This window comes from Heterodontus francisci, chromosome 40 (genome assembly GCF_036365525.1).
Source record: "Heterodontus francisci isolate sHetFra1 chromosome 40, sHetFra1.hap1, whole genome shotgun sequence".
In the NCBI taxonomy this organism is placed as follows: Eukaryota; Metazoa; Chordata; class Chondrichthyes; order Heterodontiformes; family Heterodontidae; genus Heterodontus; species Heterodontus francisci.
This window is the reverse complement of record NC_090410.1, coordinates 23,791,004-23,809,019: the sequence shown is the minus strand read 5'-3', so window position 1 is coordinate 23,809,019 and position 18,016 is coordinate 23,791,004.

Sequence of the window (18,016 nt, the reverse complement as noted above, 5' to 3'; positions counted from 1 at the left end):
ACATGGCAGAGGGACAATCCAGGGTGGCCCCATGATTCAGCGATATCACTCTCCTCCAGGTGTGTGGACAAGGCAGGAGGTCCTTTTCCCCAGTGATGATAAGAAGAGGCCCTCCCGCCTGACCAAGGCAGCCTGGCTGGAGGTGGCAGAGTAGGTTAGTAGCCATGGGGCCATCCGGCGTGACTGGGTGCAGTGTCACAAGAGGATGAGCGATCTGATTCGCTCAGCAAAAGTAAGTGGCACTTTGTTTCATGATCCTTCACTGTCCCTGGGTGTCCCCACACAGAGTGGCACATGTGTGCCACTGCCATGCCAAAGACAGGGAGGTTGGGGCTCCGAGGAAACAGTGTCCCAGGACACTCCAGCACCTTCCACCAGCACAGATACACTCACCTCAATGGGAATCCGATCAGCCTTAGAGTCTGGGTCACAAGCTGGTGAGAGCACTGCACAGGTGCCTGAGCAACTGACTGAGGCTGAGACAGCCGAGACCCCTGACAGTCGGAGGGCTGTGGGTGGCCAGGGCCCATGCTGAGCCCCAGGCTACTGATGACCCTCTGGTGTCAACAGCACAGGGCATCCTGGAGCTGCAGCAGCAGTCCTGGCAACATCTGGTCAAGCTGCCACTGGCCATGCGCAGCCTTGACTGGACAAGGAGGGGGGGAGTCTATCCAGGCCATGACAGCTGCCATGTCCCAGGCTTTCGAGCTCATGGCTTCATCCACGGAGATAACAGCAGCCCTCCAGGTGAGGCAGATTCCATTAATATGCACTAACCTGCAATCCCTCGCCGAGGGCATCAGATCCTCAAATCAGTGGTTAGGCGAGAGAGGGACCAAGGGCATGGAGACTGTTACTGCCCTTCGTCCACCCCAGGAGAGCAGACGGGTTCAAACGAGCCCTGAGATGGAGGAGGGGAGCCTGCGTGCCATATCTGGGGTCTTCCCTCAAGGTGATTCCAATGTGGACACCGGTCCCTCCTCCCCTCTGCTGATGAGTCAAACTCCAACAGCCACGACATTTGAGGAGATTTTTGCATTGATGTAGGATTCCCCCAGCAGAGAAGCATAGAAAAATTACAGCACAGAAGGAGGCCATTCAGCCATCCAGGATTCTCCAGGTCTCGTGTGAGCAGACGACGACCGCCAAAGTCATCCACAGCCAAAGGGTAATCAGATCAGCAGCCTTCCTCCAGTCAGGCAGCTGGCGTAGAGGTGACACCACAAGGGAGCACCCACAAGCATTTCAAATAAACACTGTGACACAAATGGGTTTGTTTGGGTGACAGTACACTGTAAAAAGTTACATTTTCACTAAAGTGTGTCATTTTTACTGTGTGAATGAAGTGTGCCAGCATGTACTGATCGTGTCTCCTCCCATTCCATCATTGGCCTTTCAGAACTGCCAATCTATGGAATAACATCATTGCCATGCCTGTATTACTCATGTACATCTCCACGGATGCAGTAACATGGACAATGGCTCAGTCTGCAGCTGCTAGTAATAGATTCAAAGAGTCATAGAGTTATACAGCACAGGATCAGGCCCTTCGGTCCATCATGTCTGTGCCGGCCATCCAGCACCCAACTATTCTAATCCCATATTCCTGCACTTAGCCCGCAGACTTGTATGTTATGGCATTTCAAGTGCTCATCTAAATACTTCTTAAATGTTGTGAGTAATGGTGGATTCAAAGATGTTGCTGATACAGACTGATGCACAACAGGTAAATGAGGGTGCTGTGTGGCTTGCAGAGCACATGGTGATTTCTATAGCATGGAGAACCTTTGATAAAAAAGGCATTGCTGTGCATCCCTTGCTCACTGCTCGTCCTGCATGTGGTGTCTGGATGCTCTCTGTCCTCCCACGGACCTTTCTTGCTGTAAATCCTCTACATCCTCATTATCCAAGGAGGAGTCCTGCTCACGTCTCACCTCATCCTGCAAGGCCTCCCCCCTATTGAATGCTTGGTTGTGCAAAGCACAGCAAACAGCTACTATACGAGCTACCCTTTCCGGTTCATACTGCAGGGCACCACCCGATCTAGCCAGGCAGCAGAAGCACATTTTCAGCATGCTGATCACCTGCTCAATGGTGGCTCTTGTAGCGCCGTGGATGGAGTTGTATCTCTCCTCTGCATCACTGGTGGGGTTTCTCACTGGGGTCAGGAGCCATGTCTGCAAGGGGTATCCTTTGTCTCCAAGAAGCCACCCCTCGATGTGAGCCAGTTCAGTGAATAGCAATGGCAGCTGGGACTGGTGCAGGATGAAGGCTTCATGACAGCTGCCTGGAAAGTGGGCACAGATTTGCATGAAACATTTCCAGTGATCACATACCAGCTGCACATTGAGGGAGTGGAAGCCATTTCAGTTTACGTTTGCAGCTAGTCAGTTGGTGGGAGCCTTGATGGCCATGTGGGTGCAGTCTATGACCCCTTGCACCTGTGGGAATCCCACTGGGCCTGTCTCTCAGAGTCCATCCTGATGCAGACATAGCTCCTGGCCCTCTGGTACAGGGCATCGGTGACTTAACTGAGGCAGCAGTTCACTGCTGACTGTGTGACCCCATAAAGGTCTCCGGTGGGTCCCTGAAATAATGCAGAGGTGTAGAAGTTAAGAGCCGCTGTCACTTTGAGGGCCACAGGTTGAGGATGTCCCCCGAAGCCCATCTGTTGCAGGTCATCGTTGAGCAGGGCACAGAGATGTGTCACCGCCTCTCTTGACATCCGCAGTCAACTCTGACAATGGCGCTCAAACGTCTGCGGGTATGTCATGCGAGATCTGTAGATGCATGGCGTTCTGTCATGGCAAGCTATCCTTGGGGGCTGCCCACGACCAGCGGCTTCCATGTGGGCTGCATCGGCCTGTTGGTTTTGCCTGTGGTGCATATGGCTCCTCACGATAAGCAGATCAATGAATATAGGGTGAACCATCCCCATTTCCAAGTTTCAATTAAACTCCGTTCCTTCACTTCTTCAAAGGTACCCAACAGGGTAAAGAACGATGTTGGCTGGTACATCAAGTGCTTTCATGCATCAACTATGTGGTGTCGCATGGCATTGCCCGTCTTAGCTCTCACAAAGAATGGAACAGCATGACCACATTCAGATTGTAGCAGCTGCATTGATTGGCCCTCCAGCCAGTTAACCTTTAAACTCCTACCGTTTTTGCCACCATCTCCACACACAGCATTCCTGGAGTGACATTGATCCTTCACTCACACCAACATTCAATGGCATAGAGTGACGCCCTTTACGGAGGGAGGGTATACAGGAGCTCCCTTGATGCCTGCAGAGTTGTGCCCCTGTAATACCATCCCTCCTCCCACCTTCCTACACATCTGCAGAGTTATACCCCCGGTAATACCATCCTCCCTCCCACCTCCCGACACATTTGCAGAGTACTGCCCCCCAGTAATGCCATCCTCCCTCCCACCTCCCTACACATCGGCAGAGTACTGCCCCGCAGCAATGCCATCCCCCTCCCACCTCCGTACACACGCACGCGGAGATGAGACCTGTCTCGCAACACTAACCTTCACAGGCTTCAAGCACGACAATTTCTGCCCCGCCGGCTTTTATCAGTGGGGAACAGGAAGGCACATGAGAGATGCACGTTCAGCTGAGTATGTGAAATGTTTACAAAGAGGCAGCATGATGCATAATGTTGCAAGGTAAGTAACACTATGCATATTGAAATTGGGCCCCCGTTGCCAAGTGGCAGGTGGGGGGTGCTGCCACGAGGCCTTGCCGCCACTGACAATATGAGCCCAGGCCTTCCCTGCGTCAGGGAGCATGGTGCGCCTCTCCTGGAGCTTTCATTTCTCCTGAACAGGGATGCTTTGCGAAGCAGACCGAAGGCAAGATCGAGGAGCTGAAGGAATGGGAATGTCACTCATCCATGTCTTGAGGGTCTTGGAGATGATGTTTTGGGCACTGTAGTAATAATGTGATTGAAGATCTTAAGTGGATCAGATAACCAAGGTAACTGAGTCATTGAGAGAGACTGAGATGAATATAAGTCTATCTTCTTGGCTTCATGTTATCTGAAGTCTGCAGTGTAGTCTTTTTGTAATCTAGTGTTATTGTGCATGGAATGCAGTGAGCAAAGGATAGAATGGTCTAAGAGTTTTGAGTAAACCATTGTTTGATGTAGTCAGGTTGGAATCTGAGTTCCTATAGTGAATTGTGAACGTAATAATAATGTATCATATACTCATGTGAAATCATATTGTATGATTTGACTGAGTATTTATATTGGATTGTACTTCGTAAGCTTGTTAAAGTCAAAGACCTGATTCGAAGGTTATTACAACTGATGTTTGTGTTTAAAGTAAAAAAAATGAAAATTGAACAGGAAAGCAGTCCACCATTCAGTAGGGGTCAGTAATAGGTCCCTTGCTTTTTTCGATCTATATCAATGACCTAGAATTGAGTGTGGAGCAAAATTTCAAAATTTGCAGATGAAACAAAACATTGAAGTATGATGAATTGTGAGGAGGATAGTGATAGACTTCACCAGAACATAGACAGGCTGGTGAAATGAGCAGATTAGTGGCAGATGAAATTAAATGCAGAGAAGTGTGAAACAATACATATTGTTTGTAGGAATGAGGAAAGACAATATAAAATAAAGGATAAAAGTCTCAAAGGGTTGCAACAGCAAAGGGATCTGGGTGTATATGTGCACAAATCATTGAAGATGGCAAAGCATGTTGACAAATTGGTTAATAAAGCACAGGGCATCCTGGGCCTTATAAATAGGGCTTAGTGTACTAAACCAAGGAGGTTATGGTGAACCTTTATAAAACACTAGTTTGGCCCCAATTGGAATATTGTGTCCAGTTCCAGGCACCACACTTTAGGAAGGATGTGAAAGCAATAGGGAGGTTACAGAAAAGATTTACAAGAATCATTCCAGGGATGAGGTGCTTCACTTACATGTATAGATTTGAGGAGCTGGGGCTGTTCTCCTTCGAGAAGAGAAGGTTGAGAGGAAATTTGAGAGAGGTATTCAAAATCGTGATGGGTGTGGACAGAGTAGGTGGGAATAAATTGTTCCTGTTGATGGAAATGTTGAGAACCAGAGGACACAAATTTATGGTGAATGGCAAAAAAACAACGGTGTTATGAGGAAAAATGTTTTTACGCAGTGCGTGGTTAGGATCTGGAGTGAACTGCCTGAGAGTGTTGTGGAGGCTGATTCAATCATGGCTTTCCAAAAGGCAATGAATAATCATCTGAAAAGAAAATATTAGCAGTACTACAGAGAAAAGAACAAGAGGGTGGGACAAACTGAGCTGCTTGTGCAGACAGCTGGCATGGACATGATGGGCCGAATGGTCTCCTTCTGTGCAGTAACCATTATATGATCTTGGAGACAGGTGCCTGACTTCAGAAAGACCAGTGAAATGAGTTGAGAATGAATGTCCTCGCCATCAAGGCACCATTTGACCGAGTGTGGCACCAAGGAGCTCCAGTAAAATTCAATTCTAATCAAGAGGAAAACCCGTGACTGGTTGGAGATATATCCAGCACAAAGTTTTGGTTGTTGGATGCCAATCATCTCGACCCACAGGACATTGCTGCAGGTGCTCCTTAGGATAGTGTCTGAGACTCAACCACCTTCAGCTGCTTCTTCAATGACCTTCCCATTCACAGCCACCACCTTGATCTTGTCATCTCACGTTACCTTGTTGGTCTGACCCTCTTAATCACAGATAAGATCAACTCTGACCATTTCATTATATCATCCTCCACCCACATCCCCCTTCCATTCCCAACCTTACCTCCTTCTATAATCGTGCCTGGGAGAAAAACTATACCCAATTCACTCACAATTGCACTTTCAAAGTCCCAACTCTCCAGCGTTTCGCCATCCATTTGCCACAACATTTCAGCAGCTACTGATTTGTTCGACTACATCCTCACCTCCACCTTTGCTGCTTTGGTCCCCAATGAAAACATTGGGAGGGAGAGAGAAAACAGGGAATTACAGACCTGTTAGCCTGACATCAGTTGTTGGGAAAATGCTTGTGTCTATTCTGAAGGATGTGATAAATGGACACTTGGATAATAATGATCTGATTGGGCAGAGTCAACATGGATTTATGAATGGGAAATCAGGTTTGATGAAACTGTTGGAGTTTTTTGAGGATGTTACGAATAGAATTGATGAAGGGGAGTCAGTGGATGTGGTGTACTTGGATTTTCGAAAGGCTTTTGATGAAGACCCCCACACGAGGTTGGTTAGCAAAATTAAAGCACATGGGATAGGAGGTAATATACTGACATGGATTAAGGATTGGTGAACAGGCAGAAAGCAGAGAATAGGAATAAACGGGTCATTCCCGCATTGGCAGGCTGTGACCAGTTGGGTACCGCAGGGATCAGTGCTTGGGCCCCAGCTATTCACAATATATATCAATGATTTGGATGAGGGGACCAAATGATGTATTTACAAGTTTGCGGCTGACACAAAACTAGGTGGCAATGTGTGTTGTGAGGAAGATGCAAAGTGACTTCAAGGGGATTTGGACAGACCTAGTGAGTGGGCAAGAACATGGCAGATGGAATATCATGTGGAAAAATGTGAGGTTATCCACTTTGGTAAGAGGTGTGGATGTGAAGAGTATTTCTTAAATTGGAAGAGATTTCAAGTGTAGATGTACAAAGGGACCTGGGTGTCCTTGTCAATAAGTCACTGAAAGGTAACATGCAGGTGCAGCAAGCAATTAGGAAGGCTAATGGTATGGTAGCCTTTATTGCAAGAGGATTTGAGTACAGGAGGAGTGAAGTCTTGCTTCAATTGTATAGAAGCTTGGATAGACCACACTTGGAGTACTGTGTGCAGTTTTGGTCCCCTTACCATAGGAAGGATATCATTGCCATAGAGGGAGTGCAACGAAGATTCACCAGACTTAGTCCCAGAATGGCGAGTCTGCCCTATGAAGAGAGATTGGAGAAACTGGACCTGTATTCTCTTGAGTTTCAAAGAATGAGAGGTGATCTAATTGAAACCTCCAAAATACTTAAATGGATAGGCAGGGAAATGCAGCTAAGATGTTTCTCCTGGTTGGGGAGTCTTAAACCAGGGGACACAATTTCAAAATAAGGGGAAGCCACTTAGGCCAGAGATGAGGAGAAATTTCTTTACTCAGAGGGTTGTGAATCTTTGGAATTCGCTACCGCAGAGGGCTGTGGAAGCTCAGTCATTGAGTATGTTTAAAGCAGAGACTGACAGATTTCTAAATACAAATGACATAAGGGGATATGGGGTTAGTGTGGGAAAAAGGCATTGAAGCGGATGATCAGCCATGATCATTTTGAATGATAGGGCAGACTCGATGCGCTGAATGGCCTACTCCTGCTCCTATGTTCCTATGTTCTCTCTCACCCTAGCCATTCCCCTGGGATGATCCTCATCTTCACGCTTTTCAGTCCAAGAGATGCAGACTTGAGAGGATATGGTGGACAACTGGTTTAACCATCCACCACTAGATCTGGCTGGACCACACAAAACACTATTGGGTCCTAGTCTCGTCTGCTAAAACTGCTCACTATTCCAGAATGATCCTGGGATGCAAATGTAACATCCAGCTTCTTTTCTTTACTGCACACAGTCCACTTAAACCCTTCTTCATTGATGATGAGCAGGCTTTTGATGAATATGCTCCTGCTCCAGGTACTCCCTATTTGTATGAGTTCCCTAAGTTCTCCTGAAGCACACCTCTAATTACAGATATGGCTTCATTGGAAGAGCAAGTCAGGGTAAGGGTCTGCAAAGGAAACCCGACCCAAGCTCGTATGCCAGACCCGGAAATGCGACCCGACCAGACCCGAACCCGACACATGTCGTTGGGTCCCGTCAGGGTCGGGTCGGGTAGCAGGTCGTTAAGTCAGGGTCACCTGGGGAAAGCCTTGATTGTGTCACATTTGTCGGAATGTTTTCACACGTCTCTGGAAAATTATGGACAATGGTTGCTGGTTCCACTTTCAGACTGACCATTAATGTTTTATTTGCTGTATGAGCGCTGGTCTGATAACTGGTCAGATGTGTACCTTGGACAGTAGACCCATGCTCTGCAGGGTGGTAAGGAGCGTACAGGGAAGAGCAGGCTGGTATGGGTCCTTTCGGTTTGGGACCAGGACAACGAGGGAGCTCCAACTACCCTGGGTAGGCTCACCCACATCACCATCCAGCATGTACTGGATTTCCTGTCTAACCTGAGCTAGCTTGTCAGGGCTCAGCTGGCAGGGGTACCGCCTGACTGGTGGTGTGTCTCCCACATCCATGCTGTGAACCGCTAGGGTGGTACACCCTGCCTGATCTTTACAGATTTTTTTAGCATGGTGGACACGTCCTCCTCCTGCGTTTGTTTTTGGGGTTTCAGCTGGGTGATTAAGTCTTTTAAGACTTCTGTGTTTGCCAGTTTGATAGCTGGGGGTTCAACCGGGGTCTCCTCCTCCTCAACGGACTCCTCCTGGCTGCCCTCAGGCATTTCCACCTTCTGGCAAACACTCACTGGTTGACTGGGTTTGGTTTTGGGTAGTGGTCCCACACAGTCTATCAACATTTGGTCAAAGGGTTCCCAAATGCTGGAATGGGTTTGAGGGGGGGGGGCAGTCTAATTGTGGCCTGGCGTTTGCCTGCAGCCTGGTAAGCATGGCAGGTTTAATCGGCCACTTCAGACCAGATGTGAGGCCAGAAAAAGTGTTTACTTCCCCGGGCTAAAGTTTTCCGAGTACCCACATGTCCAGCCATAGGGATAGCATGAGATATCCATAAAATCCCTTGCCGGTATTCTGGGGGCACTACAATCTGGTGGAGCACTGCCCATTCCTCTGCAGATCTCCTGGGAGGTCTCCACTTCCGCATTACTACCCCATCTCATACGTAGCAACACTCAGGGACTGGGGTGGCCTCTGCCTCACAACAAGCAGTCTGTACTATGCACTTTAATTTAGGATCTGCCTGCTGGTTGTCAATTAGGGAGGCTGGGCTGAGCACCTCCTACCCTTCAGATAGGTCCTGAAAGAAAGTTTCAGCTAAGCAGACCTCCGGCTCATCCAGCTGGGGCAGTGATTTCCTCTCAAATAATCTGGCCTGTCTGGCTTGGGACCAAGTCACTACATAATCGGGGAAGATACCAGGAACTTCCTCCTGTAGTTATTCGGTTTCCCTGGTTTCGCTGGGCTGGTCTATGATTATAGGGGTTGCTATTATCTTGCTGCCAGCTAAATCATTTCCCAGCAGGATGCGTATCCCTGGGACAATCCCCACGCTTTAGCGGCCTGAGACTAGGTCACACTGTGGGTGGACTCAATGGTGGGAACAGATAGGTAACCTCCTCCCACTCCACTGATCAGGGTCTTGGCTTTCATGTAGGCTTCACAGGGGAGGCTTAGACTTTTCCCTAACATTAAGAACTAAGTCGCCCCTGCATCCAAGTCGTTAATCAGTCGGACATCAAAATCAATAAGAAGAAATGTTATAGTTACATAAAGGGAAAGTGGGTGGTCAAGAGCAATGTAGGCTCAGTAAAAGCTGAAAATGGAGATATTGTCATTGATAATGGGGAAATGGCAGACATGTTGATCAATTATTTTGCCTCAGAATTTACAGTTGAAAAGGAGGATAACTTGCCGGATGTCCCGAAAAAAATTAATAGCCGATAGGGGACAGGGACTCAGTATAATTAACGTAAGTAAAACATCAGTAACAAGGAAATTAATGGAATTAAAGAATGAGAAATCTCCAGGACCTGACGGTTTCCATCCTAGGGTGTTGAAGGAAGTAGGGGAGCTCATTGTAGATGCCCTAACTTTTGTCTTTCAGAGTTCCCTAGATTCAGGAGTGGTCCCTCTGGATTGGAAAGTTGCACATGTCACTCCAATTTGTAAGAAGGATGAAAGGGGGAACCAAAGAAATTACAGACCAGTTAGCCTGACATCTGTGGTGCACAAGTTGCTGCAGTCTATAATCAGGATAGGGTGCCTGAACACCTCGAAAAATTTCAGTCAGTCAGGGACAGCCAGCATGGATTCATGACGGGAAGGTCATGTTTGACAAATCTCATTGAATCTTTTGAAGAGGCAACGAAGGTAATGGACAGGGGAATGTCTATGGATGTTATTTATATGGACTTCCAGAAAGCATTTGATAAAGTCCCACATAAGAGACTGTTAACTAAGGTAGAAGCCCATGGAGTTGAGGGCAAATTATTGACATGGTTCGGAAGTTGGTTGAGTGGTAGGCGACAGAGAGTGGGGATAATGGATAAGTACGGCGGCACGGTGGCACAGTGGTTAGCACTGCAGCCTCACAGCTCCAACTACCCGGGTTCAATTCTGGGTACTGCCTGTGTGGAGTTTGCAAGTTCTCCCTGTGTCTGCGTGGGTTTTCTCCGGGTGCTCCGGTTTCCTCCCACAAGCCAAAAGACTTGCAGATTGATAGGTCAATTGGCCATTATAAATTGCCACTAGTATAGGTAGGTGGTAGGGAAATATAGGGACAGGTGGGGATGTGGTAGGAATATGGGATTAGTGTAGCATTAGTATAAATGGGTGGTTGATGGTCGGCACAGACTCGGTGGGCCGAAGGGCCTGTTTCAGTGCTGTATCTCTAAACTAAACTAAACTACTCTGATTGGCAGGATGTGACTAGTGGTGCCCCACAGGGATCTGTGTTGGGTCCTCAATTATTCACATATTCATTAACAACTTGGATGATGGCGTAGTAAGTCATTTATCCAAATTTGCTAATGATACAAAATTAGGCGGCATTGTATTCAGTCGAGATGATAGCATAAAATTGCAAAGAGATATTGACAGACTAGATGAGTGGGCAAAACTGTGGCAGATAGATTTCAATGTGGGCAAGTGTGAGATTATCCATTTTGGACCAAAAAAGGATAGAGCAGGGTACTTTCTAAATCGGAAGAGGTTAAGTACAGTGGATGTCCAAAGAGACTTGGGGTTTCAGGTGCATAGATCTTTAAAATGCCAGGACCAAGTGCAGAAAATAATCAAAAAGACAAATGGAATGCTAACCTTTATATCTAGAGGATTGAAGTATAAAGACACAGAGGTTATGCTGCAGCTGTACAAAACCCTGGTTAGACCCCACTTGGAGTACTGTGAGCAGTTCTGGGCACCACACCCTCGGAAGGATATATTGGCCTTGGAGGGAATGCAACGGAGGTTTACAAGAATGATACCTGGACTACAGGGGTTCAGTTGCATAGAACATAGAACAGTACAGCACAGTACAGGCCCTTCGGCCCACGATGTTGTGCCGAACCTTTAACCGACTCTAAGATCAAACTAACTACCTACCCTTCATTTTACTATCATCCATGTACCTATCCAAGAGTCGCTTAAATGTCCCGAATGTATCTGCTTCTACTACCACCGCTGGCAGTGCATTCCACGCACCCACCACTCTCTGTGTAAAGAACCTACCTCTGACATCTCCCCGAAACCTTCCTCCAATCACCTTAAAATTATGCCCCCTGGTGATAGCCCTTTCCACCCTGGCAAAAAGTCTCTGACTACCCACTCTATCTCTGCCTCTCATCATCTTGTACCCCTCTATCAAGTCACCTCTCATCCTTCTTCGCTCCAATGAGAAAAGTAGTTTCTTTACTCAGAGAGTAGTAGGGGCGTGGAACGCCCTGCCTGCAACAGTAGTAGACTCGCCAACTTTAAGGGCATTTAAGTGGTCATTGGATAGACATATGGATGAAAATAGAATAGTGTAGGTCAGATGGTTTCACAGTTCGGCGCAACATCGAGGGCCGAAGGGCCTTTACTGCGCTGTAATGTTCTAATTCTTGAAAAGCCCCAGCTCCCTCAATCTTTCTTCGTAGGACATGCCCTCCAGTCCAGGCAGCATCCTGGTAAATCTCCTCTGCACCCTCTCTAAAGCTTCCACATCCTTCCTATAATGAGGCGACCAGAACTGAACACAATATTCCAAGTGTGGTCGAACCAGGGCCTTTTCGAGCTGCAGCATAACCTCGCGGCTCTTAAACTCAATCCCCCTGTTAATGAAAGTCAACACACCATACGCCTTCTTAACAACCCTATCAACTTGGGTGGCAACTTTGAGTGATCGATGGACATGGACCCCAAGATCCCTCTGTTCCTCCACACTACCAAGAATCCTGTCTTTCAGCCTGTATTCCGCATTCAAATTCGAGCTTCCAAAATGAATCACTTCACACTTTTCCAGGTTGAACTCCATCTGCCACTTCTCAGCCCAGCTCTGCATCCTGTCAATATCCCATTGCAACCTACAACAGCTCTCCACACTATCCACAACTCCAGCAACCTTCGTGTCATCGGCAAACTTGCTAACCCAGCCTTCCACTTCCTCTTCCAAGTCATTTATAAAAATCACAAAGAGCAGAGGTCCCAGAACAGATCCCTGCGGAACACCACTGGTCACCGAGCTCCATGCTGAATACTTTCCATCTACTACCACCCTCTGTCTTCTATGGGCCAGCCAATTTTGTATCCAGACAGCCAACTTTCCCTGAATCCCATGCCTCTTTACTTTCTGAATGAGCCTACCATGGGGAACCTTATCAAACGCCTTGCTAAAATCCATATACACCACACCCACTAATCATCCTTCATTAATGTGTTTTGTCACATCCTCAAAGAATTCAATAAGGCTTGTGAGGCATGACCTGCCCCTCACAAAGCAATGCTGACTGTCTCTAATCAAACCATGCTTTTCCAAATAATCATAAATCCTGTCTCTCAGAATCCTCTCCAATAATTTGTCCACTACCGACGTAAGACTGACTGGTCTATAATTCCCAGGGATATCCCTATTCCCTTTCTTGAACAAGGGAACAACATTTGCCACCCTCCAATCATCCAGTACGACTCCAGCGGACAGTGAAGACGCAAAGATCATCGCCAAAGGCGCAGCAATCTCTTCCCTCGCTTCTCGTAATATCCTTGGGTATATCCCGTCTGGCCCCGGGGACTTATCTGTCCTCATATCATTCAAAATTTCCAGCACATCCTCCCTCTTAACCTCAACCTGTTCGAGCATATCAGCCTGTTCCACGCTGTCCTCACAAACGACCAGGTCCCTCTTACCAGTGAATACTGAAGCAAAGTATTCATTTAGGACCTCCCCTACCTCCTCCGACTCCAGGCACAAGTTCCCTCCACTATCCCTGATCGGCCCTACCCCCTCCCTGCCCATCCTCTTGTTCCTCACATATGTGTAGAACGCCTTGGGATTTTTCTTAATCCTACCCGCCAAGACTTTTTCATGTCCCCTTCTAGCTCTCCTAAGTCCATTCTTCAGTTCCTTCCTGGCTACCTTGTAACCCTCTAGAGCCCTGTCTGATCCTTGCTTCCTCAACCTTAAGTAAGCTTCCTTCTTCCTCTTGACTAGCTGTTCTACATCTCTTGTCATCCAAGGTTCCTTCACCCTTCCATCCCTTCCCTGCCTCATCAGGACAAACCTATCCAGCAGTCGCAGCAAGTGCTCCCTAAACAACCTCCACATTTCTGTTGTGCATTTCCCTGAGAACATCTGTTCCCAATTTATGCTCCCCAGTTCCTGCCGAATAGCATTGTAATTCCCCCTCCCCCAATTAAATATTTTCCCATCCCGTCTGCTCCTGTCCCTCTCCATGACTATAGTAAAGGTCATGGAGTTGTGATCACCATCACCGAAATGCTCTCCCACCGAGAGATCTGCCACCTGGCCTGGTTCGTTGCCAGGTACCAAGTCCAACATAGTCTTCCCTCTAGTCGGCCTATCTACATATTGAGTCAGGAAACCTTCCTGGACACACCTGACAAAAACTGCTCCATCCAAACTATTTGCACTAAGGAGGTTCCAATCAATATTAGGGAAGTTGAAGTCACCCATGACTACAACCCTGTTACTTCTGCACCTTTCCAAAATCTGCCTCCCAATCTGTTCCTCCGTGTCTCTGTTGCTATTGGGGGGTCTATAGAAAACTCCCAACAAAGTGACTGCTCCTTTCCTGTTTCTGACTTCCACCCATAATGACTCAGTCGACCATCCCTCCTCGACGACCTCCCTTTCTGCAGCTGTGATACTATCCCTGATTAACAATGCCACTCCCCCACCTCTTTGTAACTTTGGAGGAGAGATTGCACAAATCCTTCTTTCCACTAGCCAACCAGGACAAACTTCCTCTAAACTCCCTGCAGCCTTAGCTCTGAACAACTCACATCTTTCTCTGGTTCTCTCCTATCTCCCCTTGTTCCCTTTCTGAGTTCATCTTGTCCATGAGACCCACCCCCTGTTCCCTTCACCCTCTTTCAATAAACTGCTGACCACCCGACGTCCCCTCCTGGTCCCTATGTTAGCCAAGATTATTAACGATTCTTTCTCTTCCTCTGCTGTCCCTCTCTTCTTTAAATCTGCAATCATCAAAACTCTCCTCAAAAATAACTCCTTGACCTTGCAAATTATCACCCCATGTCCAACGTCCTTTCCTCTCCAAAGTCCTTAAAGGATTATCATCTCCCAAATCCGTGCCAATCCTTCCCAGAACTCTATGTTTGAATCCCACCTATCAGGCTCCTGCCTCTGTCACAGCATAAACACAACTCTTGTCAAAGTCACAAGTGACTTCTCGACTCGTCCTTCTTGATGGTCTGCAGCCTTTGACACGGTTAACCAATGGAATGGTGAAGGATGATCTGTTGAATACGGAGCCTTGTGGGATGGAAGATGAGAACAAGGGCACCCTATCATGTCTCTGGGAAGGAGGCAAACGGGTGAGAGCAGAAGTGTGGTAAGTGGGACAGACAAAGTTGAGGTCCCTGTCAATCACAGTGGGGGAAATCATCAGTTCAGGTCAAAGAAAAACAAATCAGAAGCACTGGTATGGAAGGTTACATCATCAGAACTGAAGCAACAGAAATAGAAAAATGGGGAGAATGGAATGGAGCCTTTACAGGAAGCAGGGTATGAGGAAGTGCCATTGAGGTAGGTGTAGGAGTCAGTGGGCTTTTAATAAATATTTGTTGAAAATCTATTCTCAGAAATGGAGACAGAAAGGTCGAGGAAGGGAAGAGAAGAGTTGGATATGAACCATGTGAAGGTGAGAGAAGGGTGGAAATTGGAAGCAAAGTTGATGACGTTTTCTAGTTCAGGACAAAAGCAGAAAATGGCACCAATACAGTCATCAATAAACTGAAAAAGAGGTGAGGGAAGAGGCCCAAGTCAGACAGGAACAAGGAATGTTCCACAGATGCCACAAAAAGGCAGGCATAGCTAGGACCCATGGCTATTTTCACCTCTGTGACTTCGCCTGACTTCACCTCTGTCTCAGCTCATCTGCCACTGAAACCCTCATTCATGCCTTTGTTACCTCTAGACTTGACTATTCCAATGCATTGCTGGCAGGTCTCCCAGAATCTCCTCTCCTTCAACTTCAGGTCACCCAAAAGCCTGTTTCCCGTGTCCTAACTCACACCAACTCACACCAAATCCTCATCCTTATTTTCAAATCCCTCCATCACCTCGCTCCTCCCTATCTCTGTAATCTCCTCCAGACCCCCAAACCCTCCAAAAAATCTGTGCACTTATAATTCTGGCCTTTTGAGCATCGCTGGGTTTAATCGTTCCACCATTGCTGGCCATGCATTCAGCTGCCTCGACCCTAAGAGTTGGAATTCCCTCCCAAAATCTCTGCCTCGCTTTCCTCCTTTAAGACTCTCCTTAAAACCTACCACTTTGTCCAGGCATTTTCTCATCTGACCTAATATCTCCTTATGCTGCTCGGTGTCAAATGTTGTTTTAAATGCTCCTGTGCAGTACCTTGGGATGTTTTATTATTTTAAAGGCACTATACAAATGTAATTTGTTTATAGACAGTCATTTAATCATTCCACACAGAAGGACTCTGTGCCCTCTCCTTGAAAGAGAAATTCAATTATTACCTCTCTGCTGCTATTCCCCATCGCCATGCAAATATCTCCTTTTCAATATATATCCACTTCCTTTGGAAAGTTACTCTTGGATCTGCTTCCTACTTTCACAGATACTGCAGTCCAGCTCACAACAAATCACCACATCAAGTTTCACCTCATATCCTCCCTGGATTGTTGGCAAATTGTTCTAAGTCTGTGTCATCCTGCCAGTGGAAACAGTTCCTCCCTCTCGATTCTGTCAAAATCCCTCATTATTTTGAGCTTTTCTGTTAAACCAATGATTGCATCACCATTTATACTGACAGGGCTCTTGGAATCTAAGCACATGGGTCTCTGGATGGGAATCAATACTTGTCGGGAATCCTCAGGAATGTTTCAATGTTTAGAGCAGCTACATGGTCACATATGACTATGTGTCGGGTCAATTGTTGTTTATTTCTTGGAGTAATTCCAGATCATGTGTGCACAATCTTTAGGGTCTTGGAGTGTGACAGCACTTTCGGATTATGTTTGACCAGAAATGAGTCAAGAATATTCTCGGGGCTATACCACATGGTTTGGTCTCATTGGCTGAATTTAAAGTCCACCCTGTGAATTGGATAGAAATTCTCTGAAATTACAAAAGCACGTTATATCACAGAAATATGAGGAAACCTGTAAATAAATCTGTTCTCACTGCACCCAATGCTGTCAGACTGTGGATTTCACCCAGTCTGTTCTTTCGTGGACTCTGGGGAGATTCACTTTCCATTGTGCAATATGTGGCTAAATATAATTTATGATATTGTAATGTGTTGTTTCAAGAGATTAACAGAATCTTTTTATTCAGTCACTGTAAGTAATGTCAGTCTCCTTGCCTTGTAATTATGTCAATGGAGATTTCTCCTGCCTTATATATGGGTTTTCGCTCAGTTACAGAGTCAGTAAGAGTTTGGTCTCCAGCACAAACTGGGAGCAACATTCCGCAGAAATGGAAAAAATGCATTGGATTTATTCACTAGAAGATTTGGTTATTCAGGCACTTGTGGATATACAGGAGATTTATTATCCCACCCTCGCTGTTCTTGGTGTTCCTGGTAAGTTTTATGTCTGGGTAGTGATAGAGTAAACACATCAATTCTATTCCTTACTCTGCGAGATGCTGTCGGTGTTCCTTGTAAGTAACCATATCTTTATTTCATTATGTCAATGTTGTTTAACTGTAAACACTGTCTTCATTATGCAAGTTTTCACATCCAACATTTTTATGTATTCAGTTTATTCTCCTTGCTGTGTGACTGGAAGTACATTGTTCCCTCTACAATGTTACTTGGTGATTTATTTAATGAACAGTCTGCTCTCTGCATTGAGTCCTGGGAGTAGATTTTACTCTTTACCATCTGGGTGTTAAATAATGCCTGAAGAGGGCAGTTCAATTTAAAAAAAAATGATGGAGGAGGATTGCACGTCCTTTACAGAGGCAGACTGAAATTCATTGCATTGATTTTAAGAGGAGGATAATCAGGCGGGTTTTACTCCTGGTGAAGGGTCTGTCCCCCACCCCGATTATCATTGCACGCCGGACAGGAGCTGCTTAATTGATATAAAGTGTAGACATAGATTTAAGGAAAACTTAAGGTCTATTGGATAAGATTAATGATATAAAGTTGCAATTGGTGATAAATCATTCCAACTGATTTTATTTTCAATTGATTGTGACTGGAGTAGTGTGTGAAGTAGATTCCTTTCTCATTTTATTGATTTATATTCCCTCAATTAAGTGGAAATCTATTCAGTTCTCACTCACAGGTGAAAAGCACCAGATTAATATTGTTCCACTTCCATCCTGATACATTCTCAAACCCGAGGGAGCAGATCTCAGCATTAGTTACAGCATCAACCCCTTGATAGTGACTGTTCATCAGAATAGCTTTGTAATATAAGTATAAATTCTCCCATTGTGTGAATTATTAGATAGATAGATAGATAGATAGATAGATAGATAGATAGATAGATAGATAGATAGATAGATAGATAGAGAGATAGAATGTTTACAGCACAGGAAGAGGCCATGTGGCCCACCGAGTATATGCTGGC